The sequence below is a fragment of the Coenobita brevimanus genome, chromosome 14 (assembly GCF_032717465.1).
Source record: "Coenobita brevimanus isolate Jiangsu-jjx chromosome 14, ASM3271746v2, whole genome shotgun sequence".
Lineage (NCBI taxonomy): Eukaryota > Metazoa > Arthropoda > Malacostraca > Decapoda > Coenobitidae > Coenobita > Coenobita brevimanus.
The window spans coordinates 57,846,901-57,866,906 of NC_136967.1; the positions used below are offsets into that span (position 1 = coordinate 57,846,901).

General features: G+C 43.6%; 1 protein-coding gene across 1 annotated transcript in view; it reads right to left on the reverse strand.

Moving 5' to 3' along the window:
- Positions 1–20,006, reverse strand: part of klar (klarsicht) — a 441,086-nt gene that overhangs the window by 249,114 nt on the left and 171,966 nt on the right. The window lies entirely within an intron of this gene.

Sequence of the window (20,006 nt, forward strand, 5' to 3'; positions counted from 1 at the left end):
AACTTTATCTTCCGGGTACAGACCTGATGGGTAGGATACAAAATAGATATAAAGGAAAGGGTACATAATACAGATCCCAAGGGCAGGTTACAGGAGTACAAAGAGGATAACGAAGGAAAAGATTGGGTACAGTAACACATGTAAAGGGTAAGTACAGTAAGACTACATCCAAGGGTACATATGACTGACACGGTACAGGAAAAGATAAAAGAGTACACTTCACCACACCAACACCCACTAAAGTACACAAAAAATGGTACCCTACTCACATAACAAGGTAAAATAATCCAACATTCACAAGCAGACAGTACAACACAAACTCACATAGTCTAGGTCTATTCTAATGGGCAAACACGCAAGTATGGTGGGCACTGGGACATCAAAGGCCACTGTACCATAGGCCTACGGGACATCCTTCATTCCTTCACTAAAATTACACCAGTTTCATATTAATTAGGCTATTATCAAGATATTTTATTCTGCTTAGGACGCTCGCTAGTTAGGACGTTGATGAAGATTCTCCCCGACGCCGCATTCAATCGACCAGATAAAGTAGGAAGAAAATATAAGACTGAAGCGAGGAAACACACACACACACACACACACACAGCACCACTGTCTGCCTGCGGCACGAACAACACTGCAACACACTCACGACCACAGTGAACTGCGTATATAACAATCAAGCACCACAATAGACACAACAATCACTGCATCACCGCTTACCACAACACAGCAGAACAATATCTCTCACAAGGTCCAACACGCCCACTAACACGTACGGCACACTGACAGAACAAAGCTGGTACAAAGAAGATGAGATGGTACACTGACAGAACAAAGCTGGTACAGAGAAGATAAGTACATACAGTGAAGAAACATAGGTGTAGGGATGGTACACGAATGAAACAAGGCAGGTACAGTGATTAAACAAAGGTGCAGTGATGGTACAATGATGAGACGTGAGGTACAGTGATAAATAGTTACAGTGACAGAGTAGGTACAGTGAAAGGACAATGCAGTTAGGCTTCAGTAACTATGTAGATATGGTGAGGAGAGAAGACAGGGCACTCAGCACACAGACGCCAAGGCCAAACATCGCTATCAGATAAGCTGTCAACGCACTGATAAGGGGCAGGACCGAGACACACACACACACACAGACACACACACACACACACAAAACCTTCCTGAGAGCTTCGCATCATTTATCGTTCACCATTTTAATTCAGCTAATAATTACACATCGACCAGCAAACAGTTCATCATCATTTAGCTTTTACACAGCTTTTTACTACAGTTAAACTTACACACTTAGTACATTTAGCGTCATTTAGCTTTTAGTGCAGTTACATATACACACCGACAACAAAAAAATTCCGCCTCATTTTAGCTTCCACTCTTTTTGTCCCAGCTAACTTACACAACGTTAAGCTAACATTTCCACATATTCTTAGCTTTCCGTCTGCATTTCTCACAGCTAACCTTCTATCATTTTCCCTCCGTAAGATCTTTTTCAGCTAAATAGGGTAATACTTATATAAACATCATCCTTTGCCTGGTAACAAATTTCTGAATACCGGTACTGGTAACTTTTTCTTACGTATTAATAACTGGTAAGTATATTCAGTTAGATTAATTACTCAGTCAACTAAATCACTGAGAGAGAGAGAGAGAAAGAGAGAGAGAGAGAGAGAGAGAGCGCTATTAATTATATAAAAAATGAGTGACTAGATAGAGTGTAATGGCACGTACTAGGAGCCACACCACACTGAGTTTTATCGCTCTCTCTCCACTCGATCCACGCCTCACCACCACCAGCATCCATCCATCCACGCCTCACCACCACCAGCATCCATCCATCCACGCCTCACCACCACCAGCATCCATCCATCCACGCCTCACCACCACCAGCATCCATCCATCCACGCCTCACCACCACCAGCATCCATCCATCCACGCCTCACCATCACCATCACCACCATCCAGTCCCCACCACCACCACCATCTATGCACACCTCACCTTACCACCACCACCATCCATCCACCTCTCACCACCACCACCACCATCCACCTAACTTCCTTCCATGGCCCTGGATCTCTCTCGCTTCTTTTAAGATTGGGTGCCTTCTTTTTGGTTATCCTTGTCTTATTCTAGGTGTCTCGTCACTTACAGGAGCTGGCCCAGTGTAGGCATCTCCACTTCTTCTATTCTTATGTTTTTCTTTATAACCCTGAGAATGTGTGAGCGTGTAAGAAGGCAGAGGATGTAGGAAAAATTCTTATGTTACCTTGAGTTACACACATTGCCCACCTCCATGCTCTGCTGCCTCACACCACCAGCATCTCTCTCTCTCTCTCTCTCTCTATCAATCACCTCAATCACTTCCTGCCCACCATCCTGTCATTTTCGTGGCCACACAATACCCCATTCACCAAATCATACCCCAGTCCTGACACCCTTGCGCAAACACTCGAAAACAGAGAGAGAGAGAGAGAGAGAGAGAGAGACAGAGACAGACAGACAGACAGACAGACAGAGAGAGAGAGAGAGAGAGAGAGAGAGAGAGAGACAGACAGACAGACAGAGAGAGAGAGAGACAGACAGACAGAGACAGAGAGAGAGAGACAGACAGACAGAGAGAGAGAGAGAAGATTCTGACGTGGTTCAATAACAATCATTCTTTATATTACAACTCACGTGAAGGAATTTTTTTATACATATCGCCTATTTTTTTTTTTTTTTTACATTTATTCCACGCGTATTATTGATGAGTGAACGCAAACAAACAATCAAACAATCCAACACAAACAAAACATTCACTCAACCCAATCTGACCTCAATTAACCTGACACTTCACACGTATATTCCAATTTGAGATGATGTACCACCCTAAACTGACTCTCACCTCACTCTTAACCTTACTCACAAGCGAATCAGTGGTGAGTGAAGGCAAACAAACAAGCTAACACAATCTAACCTTTCACTCAACCTAATCTGACATCAATTAACCTAACATTTCACACGTGTAGTCCAATTCAACCCAACAGCCAAAACACTGCCATCTCAAACTCGTAACGCTACTAACAGGCATAGTCAAACTGTGCTCTCGAACACCCTAGGAAAATCAGCATCATCACGAACCTAACACAATCCCCAAGCATATTCCCGGTGCCAACTTAAACGTCAGCTTGAATGTGTGTCATCTTTCCATCTTGAATGCCTAGTTATAACAAGAGATTAACACTACAACAAAGTGCTAAGCTGCGAAAAAAAACTGCGAAAGATTGGCTACGAAAAAAACCCTGAGAAAAAGTTTGCGGAAAAATGATGAGGAAAAAAAAGCTGCGAAAAGGTTTGCGAAAAATACGGTTGCGAAAAATAAGTTTCGCAATGATAAAAACACTCCACCAATTAAGGTACGAGAATTACTGGCTACCCTTCAATTCATCCACCTACATCCACTCCCCCCCCCCACCCCCTGTTAAGCAATCATGGCCTTGATGGATGTGCTCAGGTGGATTAGTTTCCCCCACTACCACACCACCACCACCACCACTACCACACCCTTGGCCCACTTTCCACTTACATCCCCCCACCCCCTCTTCCCTTACAGAACCACTTAAGCGGTTTACTATAGCCAGTAATCTGCAAATGTCAAGATACATTCTCTCTCTCTCTCTCTCTCTCTCTCTCTCTCTCTCGGCGAATGTCAACCCCCTTCAGCCTGAGGATGTCCTTGTTTAATACTAGCCATCCTGAGAAAAATGCTCAGCTCAGGTCATTTTTCCAACAGTAAATAATGATATATAGACAAACAAATAGATGGAGATAGATATATGGAGAAAGACAGATACTGTAGACTGACAAATAAATAAATAAAATCGTACGTCAACAGCTACAAAAAAAAAATATATATAAAAATAAATAAATAAATAAACACCTCGGCTTGAAAATGTTTGGGAGTTATCGACTATCATTTACAAGATAAAGCACTTTTTACATAATCGTTCCTCCTTTGCCACCTTCGTATCCAATCGTCTAATTTCATCTCTTTTCGTCTCGTGTCTGCTCTCGTTTTCAGACGTTTAAGTTGGTCTCGCCTCTCTTCGTCTCGTCTATCAGTCCGGTCTCGTTTTCGGGATAAATTAGTCTCGTCTCGTCTCGCCTCGCCTCATCTCAAAATCCGGTCTTAAGGGCAAAAACTTGTAATTGGAAATGATTTACGAGCGTGCGAGGGGAGAGGGGAGTGGGAGGGGGGAATGGGGAGAAGTATACCTGTAGGAGTCAGATTGGGAGAAAAATGAAGGTAGGACTGGGAAAAATGATTTTAAAATGAGGGGAAGATGAGTTAGCAGGAATCTAGGAAATGTGGTACCTTGAAGGAAAATGGGGTACGAATGGGCTAATGGGCTGAAATAATTGACAGGAAAATGGGGAAAATTTGCGAGGAAAATGTGGCAAGATTAGAGTAAGAAAAATTAAGAAAAAAGGAAATAGGTGAAAAAAGGATAAAATTTGCCCGAAAAAAACAAATATCGAAATGTTAGATGAATTTAAAAAAAAGTATACCCAGGAAAATTAAAAACAACAATTAAAAAAAAAATTATCCACGTTTACGGTAATCAAACGGGCATCCTTTCCGCAGGTGAGTTTGTCCAGGTAACTCAGCTTGAGAGAGAGAGAGAGAGAGAGAGAGAGAGAGAGAGAGAGAGAGAAAATGAACGCACCACCAAAACAAAACACACCTGTATAAGCATCTCTAATAAACCTTAATTACAAAAACTCCGGTAATATCATAAACCCATTAGGCATAATTACGTCCAAAACTCATCATAACTTTACAACCATTTTTTTTCAGCACTAATTAGTCTACCCTAAATTCCAAAAAACAGTAATAGTCTCAATTTATGGGCTACAGTAATTACAATACTAATTACAAGGCGTTACATAAGAAGTGGCGTAGCGACTTTGCATCGGAAAATGACTAGTGTGATCTGGATTATGTACAGTTGCACAATGGTCAAGGATGCTGCAATGAGAGAGAGAGAGAGAGAGAGAGAGAGAGAGAGAGAGAGAGAGAGAGAGAGAGAGAGAGAGAGAGAGAGAGAGAGAGAGAGAGAGAGAGAGAGAGAGAGAGAGAGAGACTATGCTTGCGTCAGTGGTTGTGTGTGTGTGTGTGTGTGTGTGTGTGTGTGTGTGTGTGATTATCCCTCTCAAACTCTTATTATCCGCTCCCACAATCCCCCCCCCCTCTCTCTCTCCCTCTCTCTCGGACGGGGGATCAAGGACAGGGGAGGGGAAACTTCAGGGACAGTAAAAATATCAGAAGTTAATGCATCGCTGGCGGCCCTGCGACGTGACCGCCTTTACGGTCACATTCAGCCCTACCCTGCAATAACCGCCAATCCGTACACCGCCTCAGGTCACACACACACACACACACTTTCTTGCATCCTGGTTTACTAAAGAAGAAAAATCCATTCCAATCTTTTTTCTGCCTTGCTCGTGTCTTTACTCCCTACCCCTCCTCCTCGCTTTTCTCTCCTCTGTCTCCCTCCCTTTCCTTTTCTTCACTCTGTCTCTTCCCCATTTCCCTCTTCCATCACCTCTCCCTTCCTCATTTCCTCCCCATACAGCTCTTCCTTCCCGTCCTCTTATCTCTCCTCTCCTATCTTCCTCTCTTTATCTCCTGTCCTTTCCCTTTCTGCACTGCCCCTCCACCACCTAACACCACTACCATTTCTTACCTCTTTTCCTCTCTTTCCCCTCCTTTCCCTCTTCCAAAATGCCAGATCTTCAAAATATAATATAATCGCTAGTTGGTTCATATTTTCCTGGTTCAAATAAAAGTTTTCCTCAGTTTTAATCCTCCTATTACTCCATCCTCGATTTTATCCTCCCCTTCCGGCCCTCATACAATCCAAAATCCATTCAAACATACTCGCTGCTCGATCACTATACCCTTTTTACTCTAACCAGGCCTAAAATTGACATCTCTACGTTTCGAATGCTTAGCTACAGCGATTACAGTAACACTAAAATGCAATGCTAGTCACGAAAAAGTGCTACGAAAGTGATGTGGAGTGGTACCATTTAACGAAGGACGAAAAGGACGAAAAATCTGGGCCAGGTTAAGGTGAAAAGAGTATAGGATTACGGGACGAACGGCACGACAAAAATCCCATTGAATCCCACGCGAGGAGAGTTCCCGAGCCCGTATTCTCGTCAGGTAAGGAAGCTCACTAACACTCCTCCTAAGCGATTAATTTTCGGATAATCTTAATATCCTTTTGTGCATTATTTATGAAGAGTAGGCTATGGTGATGTGTGAGGGAATTATATAACAACAAACGAGGATAACAGCGAGTACGGTAATAAGAAAGTTAAATCACTTGGGAAAAGGTGTTAGGGAGTTTCCTTAACTAACCCAGGAGACAAAGATGACCAGCACAGCGAATAGTGGAGGGAAACGGACAACCTCAGCCAGATCAAACTACTCTCCTTTCACTTTAACTTGGCCCGGATTTTCGTCCTTCTGCAGCATATTTCACGGAATTAAGTGGCAGAATATGATTAACACCGTACTGCGACCCTACATCCTTTCCACAGCACTTCTTTGTGACTAGCATAATTCTTGTTAATCTACTGTACTGCTGCCCAACATTCTTTCCTTAACACTTCCTTGTGACTAGCATCATATTCTTGTGTAAATCTCTTATTATAAATGACCACTGGAGATGGAGAGATGGTAATTTTAGGCCAAGTTAGAGTAAAAAGAGTATAGCATAGACGTTGATTAAAAGAAATTTGGATCATTTCCCTCACGTAATTACCGACATGATTTGCATTTCCAGGAACGAGGAGGGAAGAAGAGTGTAAGAATATTTCCATTTCTCTTCTTCCTGCATAAAATAAATCCTAGTTGCGAGAAAGAATCGGGCATGTCTGTCTGTGAATCGAGGTCCAGGTGTGTGCCATAACAGCAAAGGACAAGCACGACAAAAACACAATCACAAAACAAAAACAATAAAAAAAAACTGCAAAAAACGCAATCAAAAAACAAAAACAATAAAAAAAACTGCAAAAAACACAATCACAAAACAAAAACAATAAAAAAAACTGCAAAAAACGCAATCACAAAACAAAACGCAATCACACAAAAACAAAACAATCACAAAACAACACGCAATCACAAAAGAAAAAACAATCACAAACAAAAAAACAATCACAACAAACATTCACAAAACAAAAACAATCACAAAACAAACACGATCCCAGAACAAGACGCAATCACAAAACAAAAACAATCACAAAGCAAAAACAATCACAAGGCAAAACGCAATCACAAAACAGAACACAATCACAAAAACGAAATCACACACAAAAAAAAACAATCCCCGCCACCCACTGCAATCACAACGCTGCACAAATTTTCCATTACAGGTGACCTCGCTTGGGGGGGGGGGGGGGAAGGGGTCCTAAATCACGAGCAAGAAATAATTTACCTCAAGCTTCCTCCTCTGAACAAAAGGAACAAGAAATTTCAAAGCCTTACAGAGAACGAGACTATAATCATGGCCAAGTTAGGAGATGAAAAATAGGCAAGACAGATGGGAGGCATGGCTGAGGTTGATATCAATGGGAACACCTGTCGGTCTACCTGTAATCAACTAACCCTACCCAATCCTATCCTATCCTATCGTGTCCTATTAGGGTACGTGGTTAGTTTATAGGAGGTAGTACATGGTTGACACTAATGATCCAAAACAGTGACTTAGGTAAGGTAACCAATGATAGGACAACTGCAGCAACTTTATTATTATTATTATTATTATTATTAAAGTCGAGATACATCATACAGGCAGGGGTTTATCAGCTTAAATAACAAGTACTAAATTAATTCAGTATTGTACACCCAATGTGCTGCGCATGTGTTAAACGGGAAAGTACATCAATTTTAATCTACATTTCTCGGCACGGCACCCCCCCCCCTCTCTCTCTCTCTCTCTCACACACACACACACACACACACACAGGAACTACTTCACCAAACATGTAGTGCCCCGCGGCTACTGGATGCAACGTTGCTAAGTTCGCTACAGGATCCGGTGTGGTAGTTGCATGCACGTGTGGGGTGTTGCAGTGTTGGAGTGTCAAGAGTGTCGCCCCGCCCTTTACACCCACTACACCACAAAAACACTCATGGCTGCTTGCTCCTTAAGTTACAGTTGCTCCGTCTGTCCCCTCTCACCCCACAACACGCGCTCCTTAATGTCACTCCTCTGTCTGATTATACTACTCCCTCCTTCCTTCCTTCATTCTTTCTTCACCTTACTTCTTTGTCTCCCTCATCTTCATGTTTTCTTCACCTTACCTTACTACTACTTTGCTTCTTCCATATTCACTCTTTCTTCATCTTGCTTCGATGTCTCCTTATTTCCTTCCTCCTCATTCATCTTATTCTCTTCACCTTATTCTGCTGCCTCTTTGCCTCCCCTCCGTGCTCATTCTTCTTTTTCTTTCCCTACTTCTTTCATATTAACTTTTGTCACTTTCTATTCCTGTCTCTTTATCCTTCCTTTCTTCTCCCAGCAACACTACCCTACCCCCACCTATCCCACCACAACCCAGCTGTTCAATCCCCTTCCATCACCTCCTCTCACGCCGAACTCTGCTTCCTCTTCCCCTCTGCCACCTCTTTGCTTTCTTTCATCCCTTATCTACGCGTTCTACCCCTCCCCCTCCTCGCTACTCACACACGGATATTCACCCTCCCTCTCACCACTTCACCCTCCCTTCTGCCAACCTTAATTCCCTCTCTGTTTCTTCATCTCCCAATCTCAACCTCCTTCCCCTCGTCCCTTCCTTTACCTATCTCACACCTGTCCCTCTCTCTACCAGCTTCATTCCCTTCTTCCTCTCGTCTCACGCTTTACTTACGGTACATCAGTCCTTTCTCCCTTTGTCCTTCTCGCTTCTATCCTCACTCTCCTCCTCCTCCTCCCTTGTTTAACTAACCTCACTCCCTTCTCCCTCTTCCAATCTTGCTCCTCCTTTCCCCTGCCAACATCACACCCTCTTCCCCTCCTCCTCCCTCTTATCATCCTCACTCTACCCCAATAAACCTCTCCACCACAATCCTCTCCCTGCCACACTCCATCACCCAATGCCCCCAACATCTTCCCCGCCTCCCCCTCCCCCCACCACAAACTCATACAGCTGTGAATCCCCCCTTCTCTGCCTCCCCCTCCCTCATCCTATGCTTCCCCCTCCCTCACTCTCTGCCTCCCCTTCCCTTACTCTCTGCCTACCCCTCCCGCCACCTCACCCTCGTACAAGTGCAAACCCTTCCCCTCTGACTCAGCCTCCGCCTCTCAAGTACTAGGCTGTCTGCTCTAAAGCCTGCATATGACCTCATCCCGGGAGTCAAGGCCAAGATCTTGCATGTTGGGGTTTAAAGAGTCCCTGGTGCTGTTGTTGAGATGGGGCTTTACTTCTCAGGGATATTACTGTCCCTTTTAAGACCAAACCATCATCTTCAGCGGACAGATATAACGGCATCGAAGAAGTTGAGCAAGAAGTCGCTCCAACTTTACATTAAACTTTATATTATTAACAGTGTCTATTAATGTCAAAGTGCCATGACAGCCTAGGTTAAAAGCAAAACAGGTTAACGGTACTGTAACGATGCTTATGCTGGCCTAACCTCGAATAACAGACTACTCTAATGTAAATCGATACCCTTATGATGAAAAACAGAAGGAAGGAAACAGAGACCGCTGGAGTACAAGGTATAATTTGGAAAATACACACACACACACACACACACACACACACACACACACACACACACACACAAACGTCTAACAAAAACTGATGAAATCTTGCTCGTACCACATTCTAGTGTTCCGCTACGCCAACACCCAACGAATAATGGCAGTAATGAAGGCTGTACCTAACCCTTCAAATTTTACAAAAGTACCCCCCTTAAAAAAAAAAAAAAAAAAAAAAAGGAAATAGCCAGAAAAATATAAAGAAACGGCGCCTTCAAGTCAAACGAGAATTTGAGACAGACTGGAAATAAAGAGTACAGAAAAAAACGAAAAACAGAACACAAACACGAGAAATACATGAACTACAGCAACAGTACAAACAAAGGGTCAAGGGAAAAGATATATGATTCCTCGAGGTTTCCCAGTGAAGGTCGTGGAGAAGGAGGCCCACGTCGAGGACCGTAAGATGACGTCAACAACCTCAAGAAAACACTAAGGGGAAAAAAAAAATACTTCACACAGGACGCGGCGTGAGACTGCCTGTCGCCTTGGTCCAGGTGTGTGTGTGTGTGTGTGTGTGTGTGTGTGTGTGTGTGTGTGTGGCTTCCGGAGGACTTTGCCACTTCCGCTCTCCAGTCACCACCGTGCGAGAACACACACACACACACACACACACACACACACACACACACACACACACACACACACACACACACACAGTTCGTACACCAATTTCTCATTCATACAAACCTCTTCAGTCGTTGCACACACAAAATATCCAAACTACACCGACAGACTAGAAAATACGGTACTAAAATACAAAGTAAGGAATCATGTATAAATAAAAAGCATACAGAGGAGGGAGAGAGAGAGAGAGAGAGAGAGAGAGAGGGAGAGAGAGAGAGAGAGGGGGGTCTCAAGGGTAAAACATCAAAGGTAGAGAAATGGAGATGTCACCACAATATCAAACACACTCCTCTCCAATATTCTCCCCTCACTTCACCAACTCTCCATACTCTCTCTCTCTCTAATAATAATATAATAATAATATAATAATAATAATACCACCACACAACAATAACACTAATAATAATAATAATAAATAAATAATAATAATAATACCACACAGAACAATACTGCTACAACTACTAGTAATATAATAATATTAACGACAGCCTACCCCTACAATATTTTAATGTATTAGTATCATCCATCGCCTACAAACACACTACACGGTGCTCTGAATACAATAGTGACTACATTAACCTGGTATTTTCACTACAATAACCTTCCCTAACACCGCCCACCTAAGAGATTTATTTTGCTTATTACACCTACCTAACTGGCCTGTGTTGCATAAATCTTTCCATGAATAACGTACAAAATGATATTAAACCAGCCATATATAAAAAAATAAATAAATTGCTAAGGAAGAGGTGCTAGGGAATACGTGCCTTTATCTTACGAGTAACATATAATTAAATTCATATAAAAACTATGCTCCTTCTACGATAACTTGGCTCAGATATTCGTCCTTTTGCAGCTTACTTCACAAACCTCAGCGGTAGAACAATACTGTGGCTCTACAATCGATCCAGAGCACTTCTTCGTGACTGGCACCGTATTCAAGTGTTCATCTATTGTTACAGCTCAGTATTTAAGATGGAGAGATGGGAATTTTAGGCCAAGTTAGAGTTAAAAAAATATATATATATAGGCCTAGTTTTGAAGGGGTTAAAGGAGGCTATGTAAATATTAAAAAATCCCTCCACCACAAAAAGCCTCTAAGCTGAACAAAATCGTCTGGACAGCGAGATTAAAAGCCTAAAACCCCGTCCACGAGCTGAAGGGGTTAATCCAACGGTAACGATAACGGTGCGAGCCAGATCAGCCTAACCCTTGCGAGAGAGAGAGAGAGAGAGAGACAGACAGACACACACACACACACACACACACTCTCAGGAATCCACTCACTGATTCTATTATCGTATCATTCAACCTACAATACGGTACATTTTTTTTTTACCATTAATGTTCAATATTTTTCTGTAATACATCGAAAATTCCAAATCCTTTATTACCCTATCGCAAGTGGCAAAAATTTAAAAAGGAAAAAATATATAAATAATGGAAGGAAGGAAAGAAAGAAAGGAATGAAGGAACAAAGGATGAAAGTATGGAAGGAAGAAAAGATGGAAGAATGGAAGGAAGAATGGATGGAAGAATGGAAGGAAGAAAGGATGGAAGGAAGGAAGAAAGGAAGAGAAGGAAGGGGACATTACAAACACACACACACATTCATATCAATTCATTCAATACGGTATTAGCACAAGTAGAAGTGAACATTCTTGCAGGTCTGAGTCACTACTTGAGGGGCGATTTCTCAAGACACACTAAATCTTCCAGTAACTTCAAGATTTCTCGTAATAATAACAATAATAATGAAAACTTATCTTGCAACAGCTTCAGAAATTGTTGGATGCTTGCTTCAAAGACCTATTGCACTGAGACAGAGAGAGAGAGAGAGAGAGAGAGAGAGAGAGTCTGAACACATCCATAACCCACTCCAGCTGCACAACCAAGAAACATAAACATTTTACAATCTTGCAACCAAACTTACAAACACACACACCTGTTCTAGACGCACAACCAAAATTTACTGTTTTATCAGTAATTCCCTTCCTTTAATTTCTACACGTTTTATCAACCTAATGACCTGGCCTAACCTGTAATTACCACGAACTAGGCTGCCTCGGCATTAACGACCTACTTACACACACACACACACACACACACACACACACACACACACACACACATACACATTACTGGAAATATTCTTACTTTTCCACCAAATATGTCCACAGTCATTGCTTTACTGCGGAATACTTTTTTTTTTTAATTATAAAGTCATTTCGAGTACAATTTTGACGGCGATATTTTTCATTCAGTTCTTCTCGAATATATAACGCTTTCCCCCCATCCCCCTCAACCAGGAAGTCACCGTTTCTTTGCTATCCTTGTCTTTTTCTAGTAATTTAGTCACTCTTGTAGGAGTCGATTAGGTGGGCAAACTGACCTACCCTAGACACCTTCTCTTCTTAGGAATTCGCTAAACTTAATACTTACCAAGAGATTTTATCCTGAGGAGCTGTAATTCCGAAGGCGAGACGAAGGAGGAGTCCAGCGAAGCGTGCTACAACAAGGCCATCCTTTACCGGGGACTGCAACACCCACCACCACCACCACAACACTCACCACCACACGCATCAACACCACCACACCACCCGAAGGCGCCACCACACACCACCACCCACTCCGCACATGTCTACCACTATTTCGCACTGCCCCTCGCTCGTGAAAAAATCGCAGGAACTAGTAAAATGCGTTGACTAGAGGGTATTTCAGCGATGGCATGTGAGAGGGGAGCGTGCACCTCCCCCTCGCGTCACGGTCTCCAGGCACACTGACTCCCACCGCCACAGTCACTCCGCCAGCCAAAACCACCGGCGAGGCCCTTCTTGCCAGCGGTCGCCAGAGGGGGTTCACCAGCCACGCTATTCCTCACGTTTTTCCTCTTCCAGACGCGATGATCAGACTAATCTAACAGGTTTCGCATTAAAAGGTCTAGAATTACGTTTTACGATATATGCGCACTGGCTATAATTAAAGGTGCATTGTATGTCTGGTCACGATGTGTGGTAATTATGTTTAGGATTCCAGGAGGCACGCGGCGGGGCAAAAAAGGCTCAAGTGTTATTCCCAGGAGGCGCACGGCTGAGAAAGGCAGGCGAGTGACGGGTGCACCGCTGGAATCTTTATATAGGTGTGGGGGGGTCCAGCCTTTTACCTAATACATACACATCCTAACGCCTCTGCTCCTTATCCTCCTCATACTCCCAGCGCCTCTGCTTCTCCTCCTCCTCCTTCTACTCTTCCTCCTCCTTGTGCTTCCTCCTCTACCTCCTCCTTGTGCTTCGCTTTCCTTCCTCCTCCCTATACTCCTAGTGTCTCCTGTCCTCCTGCTCTTCCAGTTCCTCCTCCTTGTCTTCCTCTTTATATCTTTGCTCCCGCTCCTCCTCAAACATTCCCTAGCGCCCCTACATCTACTCATACCCTATCCTTCTCCACATACTCCTCCCAGTGCCTCTGTTACTACTTCTCCTTATATTCCTTATACTTCTCTTCCTCCTCATTACACTCCTCTTAGTCCCTATCCTCTTCTTCTCTCACAAGGTTCTCTCACAGCCTTCCCTACTTTCAGTCTATTCATCTCAACTTCCTTCTTCCGTCTATCCTTCCTACTATTCTTATCACCATTTCCATTCCCCCTCCTCCTCCTACCACTATCCATCCTCCTCTTCCTACCACTATCCTTCACCTTCCACCCTGTCATCCTGCATTCATTCTTTTTTAAAATATAACATTCATCGTTTTTACAACCCTTCAGTCATCTCTCATAATAATAATAATAATAATAATAAAAATAATAATGAACATACATCCGTCAATCCCTTTCCTATTAACATCTCTTTACTTACCTACCATTCCCCTCTTCTTCCACAATTCTTCCTCCTCCTCCCCATCTTCCCTATCCTACCCCTCACCCCCCCCCACCTTCCCTCTTCTTCCCCTACTCTTCCCCTCTCCTCCCCATCTTCCTTCTACCTCTCACTTCCTCCGTCTTTCCTCCTCTTCTCCATCTTCCTTCTCCTACCCCTCACCTCCTTCACATTCCCTCTTCTTCCTCTACTCTTCCCTCCCTCCTCCCCATCTTCCTTCTGCTCTCCATCACCTCCTCCATCTTTCCTCCTCCTCCCCATCGTCCCTCTCCTATCCCTCACCTCCTCCACATTCCCTCTTCTTCCTTTACTCTTCCCCCTCCTCCCCATCTTCCTTCTCTCCCCCTCACCCCCCTTCACCTTCCCTCCTCCTCCCTCCGTGAGTGAGGCTTGTGAGAGAGATAAGATCATGGGTGTCACAGGCGAAGGTAATTGTGAGTGAGGAGGATACACACACACACACACACACACACACACACACACATACTGGAAACACGTAATGACAACCAACAATATAGAAAAAAAAAACAATTATAAAGTGCATGAATAACCAATGAAATAAAAACAAAGATCAGAAATAAGTCACTCCCCTTCCCCCTCTCCTCCCCGTCAGCCAATCTCCTCTCCCCATCCTCTCTCCCCGTCTGTCATTCTCCTCCCCCCTCCCCTCCAAGGAAGAGATACACAATAAATCACGGTATTCAAGACTCTTCAGCATCATCAACAACCCATTAATCACACTCCTCACAAAGCCTCGCAAACCACCAGCAGAGAGAAATAAGAATCATATACCCACCCACTGAAACTCTCGAATTAACTTAAGAAACATATATCATTCCTTCCACTACACCTACCCACACGGACAGACATTGATAGATGGGTAGACAGACAGACAGATAGATACATAACCTCACCCTTGACATGCACACAAAACAAATCTTACCATTTCGTCTTGAATAACACATGCAAACCCACTACTGCATCACCTACCCTCCTATCCCACACTCATCACTAGACACACACACACACACACACACACACACACACACACAGGCAGACAGACAAAGAAAGACACCACATTCACCCCTAAAGACAGACAGAGACAGAGAGAGAGAGACAGACAGACAGAAAGACACACACAAGACAAACAGACTCTCACTCTTAGAACGGCCACACAACACCATCATATTAACCCCCTCACCCCGCCCTGCTTTCAACCTCTTCACATCGATGACTCAGTACTCTATCCCGTATTTATTTTTTTTTTCAATTTTGAAGCCTCTCGTACTGAAGGGGTTAATGAAGACTAGAGCAACCCCCCCCCTCCCCGTTCCAAAAGTCTCCCTCCGTAGCTGAATAAAATCGTCTGGTGGGAGCAGGGATAAAAAAAAAAGACGTCCTCAGGGTGAAGGGAACAATCTCTCTCTCTCTCTCTCTCTCTCTCTCTCTCTCTCTCTCTCTCTCTCTCTCTCTCTCTCTCTAAGTGCACGTCTACTGAAAGAAAATTAAGTCAGGTGTGCATTTAGCAATAACACGGCTTTCTCGCGGGTCAAGAGTTTCCAGATCAATTTAGCTGGTGAGAGAGAGAGAGATGAAATGATGGTGAGGCAGTGTGCGTGCGATCACTGAGGAGAAAAACAAAATTAATTGAGAAGTTCTGGGTCTCTCTCTCTCTCTCTCTCTCTCTCTCTCTCTCTCTCTCTCTCTCTCTCAAACACAATACATCCAGGTATCTCCGTATAATTCAATGTCGACTTTGCCTCCTTATTATTATTCTTTCTTCAGGGGGGCCAACTTTACCGACATCCAGCCCATGTTTCTTTCCTTTTAGCACAAGAAAGAGGAAACAGGGTAGATGGAGACGAAAGAAGGAACAGGGTAGATGGAGACGAAAGAAGGAACAGGGTAGATGGAGAGAGGAAAGAAGGAACAGGGTAGATGGAGAGAGGAAAGAAGGAACAGGGTAGATGGAGAGAGGAAAGAAGGAATAGGGTAGATGGAGAGAGGAAAGAAGGAATAGGGTGGATGGAGAGAGGAAAGAAGGAACAGGGTAGATGGAGAGAGGAGAGATGGAACAGGGTAGATGGAGAGAGGAGAGATGGAACAGGGTAGATGGAGAGGGAAGAGGGTAGATGGAGAGAGGAAACAGAGTAGATGGAGAGAAGAAAGGGGATTTTGAAAGAGGGGAAAGAGGTAGAATGGAAGATAAGAGAGAAACTTAAGTAGAGGGGTGAAGAGAGAGAGAGAGAGAGAGAGAGAGAGAGAGAGAGAGAGAGAGAGAGAGAGAGAGAGAGAGAGAGAGAGAGAGATGAAGGAGGGAGGGAAAATGATGATGGGACGGAAATGTTGGGGAGGGGGGGAGGGGGGGGGAGGAAGTGGATACGTATAGGATATGGGAAGGCATGAAAGAAGGGCATGCGGGGGAGAGGAGGGGAGTGGGGAGGGTAGAAAAGGGGGAGGAAGACGGAAAGGGGAGGAGACAGGAAGAGGTACACGTGCGGATAATATCTCCCCCCTCCCCTATTCTCCCCTCCCCCCTCTCTCTCTCACACACACTCCTCCTTCTCTCATACTCCTTCCTTTTCTTTTTTCTCTCACACTTTCACTTCCTCCGTTCTCTCTAACACTCCCTTTCCCTCACCTCTCTCCCTCTCTCTCTCCTCTAACCTCTCATTCCATCTTCCCTCATTTTTCTCCTTTCCCCTCCTTCGTCATTTCTCTTCCGCAACCTCTCTTCTCTCCTAATCACTCTTCTCCTCCCCTTAATCTCCCTCTCATTCATCTCCATCATCTTTCTCCCTTACCCTTTTACTCTCCCTCTCCCCCATTTATCCTTCCCTCCTCTCTCCCCTCTTTATATAAGGCTAATTCCTTCCTTCCTTCAGTATCACCAAAGCCTCCTTGGTCCGCACTTCCCCTCTCTATTCTCCCTCTCATCTATCCTTCCTTCACCTTCATATCCATCCTCATCCATCCACACAGCTTCTTCCTCCATCCTTGTCAAATTCTATCCATCCTACCTTTCCCATATCCTCTATTCATCATATTTCTCTATCTCAGCTATATAATTCCATCCTCACCTTATCCTTCCGTTTTTCTGTTTCTGTTAATCTTCCTTCATTCTATCCTTACTATATCCTTCCATCCTCTTTTCGATTTCTCTCCCTTGACTGCATCCATCCATCCATTCATTCATTCATTCATTCACTCATTCATTCATTCATTCATTCACCCAAATCCATCTATCCATCCTCCCTCTTATCCGCTTCCTTGTTCAACCTACCCTTCACCCTCGTCCATCCTACCCTATTCCAACCACGTCCTTCCATTCTCAATCTCTCTCCAACTATACAACCTTCGATTCTCTCTCTCTCTCTCTCTCTCTCCATAAAAAAGCCTTTAACTCCTCCACCGATTACTTTCAATAACCAATCCTTCACTACATGAGAGAGAGAGAGAGAGAGACCCAACTATTAACATGCTCCTTACGACCTTCCATCCATAACCTCCCTACCTCCATATTTAATACTCTTACACAATCTCACTTTCTTCCCCTCCCATCATAGACTTGCGCAAAACCTCATCTACCTCTACTACTAATAATTTCTCATCTACCCTCCCTACAACTATAACTTACCCCGATATAACCTCTACTGCTATAACTTCCTCTCTAACCTCCCTGTCTCTATAACTTTACCCTTTCAGTACGATTATTTTTCTATATTTCTTGGTATCGTATGTCTTCTCCATTTCTTTGATTAAATACTCTCTCTCTCTCTCTCTCTCTCTCAGCCATCAAACTCCAATTCATTACACCACAAAAAGCAAATAAAAAAATATATACATACTCTCAAGTCACATACACAAGCCTGACCATTCCACTTACACTTCTCTTTAATCCACCCTCTTCTCTCCTTTCCTGATCTTCCTTCCCCTAATCTCCCTCTCACCCTTCTCCCTACTCTTCCTCCCCATACCCTCTCCCTCTCCCTCTTTTTCCCCTCATCTTCTCCTCCTCCCTCCAACACAACGCCCTCAAATTCATTATCAAAATCCAATCCTCTTTAATACTGTCCTTTAAACTTCCACCAAGCCCATTTGCATAACTAAATGATCTGAACAAAATATGCAAATTATTCCCATCATTTAAGTTTTACACACACACACACACACACACACACACACACACACACACACACACACACACACACACACACACACACACACACACACACACACACACACACACACACACACACACACCACACACTGCCACACCACACACCGCCACACCTCAATCCACAGAACCTTTCAAGATACCCTTTGTAACACTTAACACTAACATCAGAATTAAACCCATTACCCCATTACAAACTAAAAGTAAATAAAAACAGTAGTAGTAGTAGTAGTAATAATAGTAATAATAATAATAATAATGGTAATACACAATTCTGACCCACCCCCCTCCACCCTAACCCCTTCTATTAGCCTAAAATACATGACCCAACCCCACCCTTATCGTATCACTTGGCCATTTGCTGGAGTTATTGCCCTTTCTTCCTTATCACCTGCCCTTATCACCACCTCTCTTATCACACGCCCTTTGTACGCTATCACCATGCCCTTTGTTTGGCTAATTTGGGTATACTGTTATCTTTTCATGTTATCCACCGACACCCTATTACCTGCTGATAAGAAAAAGGTAAATTACTCCATTCCTTCAATCACAGGTTAATTACAGAACATACAGGTTAATAAGGGCTAATTACTACTATCTTATATCCATCTCAAGGACCTCTTTACCCAATTATCACTGCTTGTATCTATTAAATATTATTATAGTGATTGTTCTATGTTTTCTCATCTATCTTAACTATCTCTTCATCTATTTATCTATCTATAACTACTATACTCACCTACCTACCTATCTGTTTTTCTATTTACATATATACCCAACTACTACTCACCTACCCATCTACCCAAATACCCATCTATCCTTACCTACCTACCTACCTACCTACATTACTACCTTCCTACGTACCTACTTACGTATGTACCTACCCACATTCCTACCTATCTAACAGCCTACGCACCTACCTACCTACGCAACGACCTACTAACCCACCTAGCTCTACCTACCCACCTACCTACCTACCTACCTACCTACGCATCGACCTACCGACTCACCTATCTCTACCTACGTAACTCTCACATCTACTTACCTACCTACCTGCCTACGACTAAGCACCTACTTGCCTATTAATCTACCAATCCACAAAACAACTTACCTGTTTATTTACCTACTTACCTACCCACCTACCTACCTACCTCTGCATCAACCTACCTACCCATCAGTCTACCTACCAATCACCTACCTACCTACCTCCGCATCAACCTACCTACCAACCACCTACCTACACACCTACCTACCTACCTACCTGCCCATCTACCTCCTCACCTGCCCGTGATGCAAACCCTGCCTAGCCAAAGGTAAATCTCTCTCTCTCTCACCTTCCCTACCATCCTCCATCCCTCCTACCTCACCCACTCCCACGATAGTTCCGGCTGCCGCTCCCTCGCTTACATCATCACTACCATCATCACTAACACTATCACCATTTTCCCTTTATCATCATCATCACCATACAGCTTAGATAACAAAGAAAT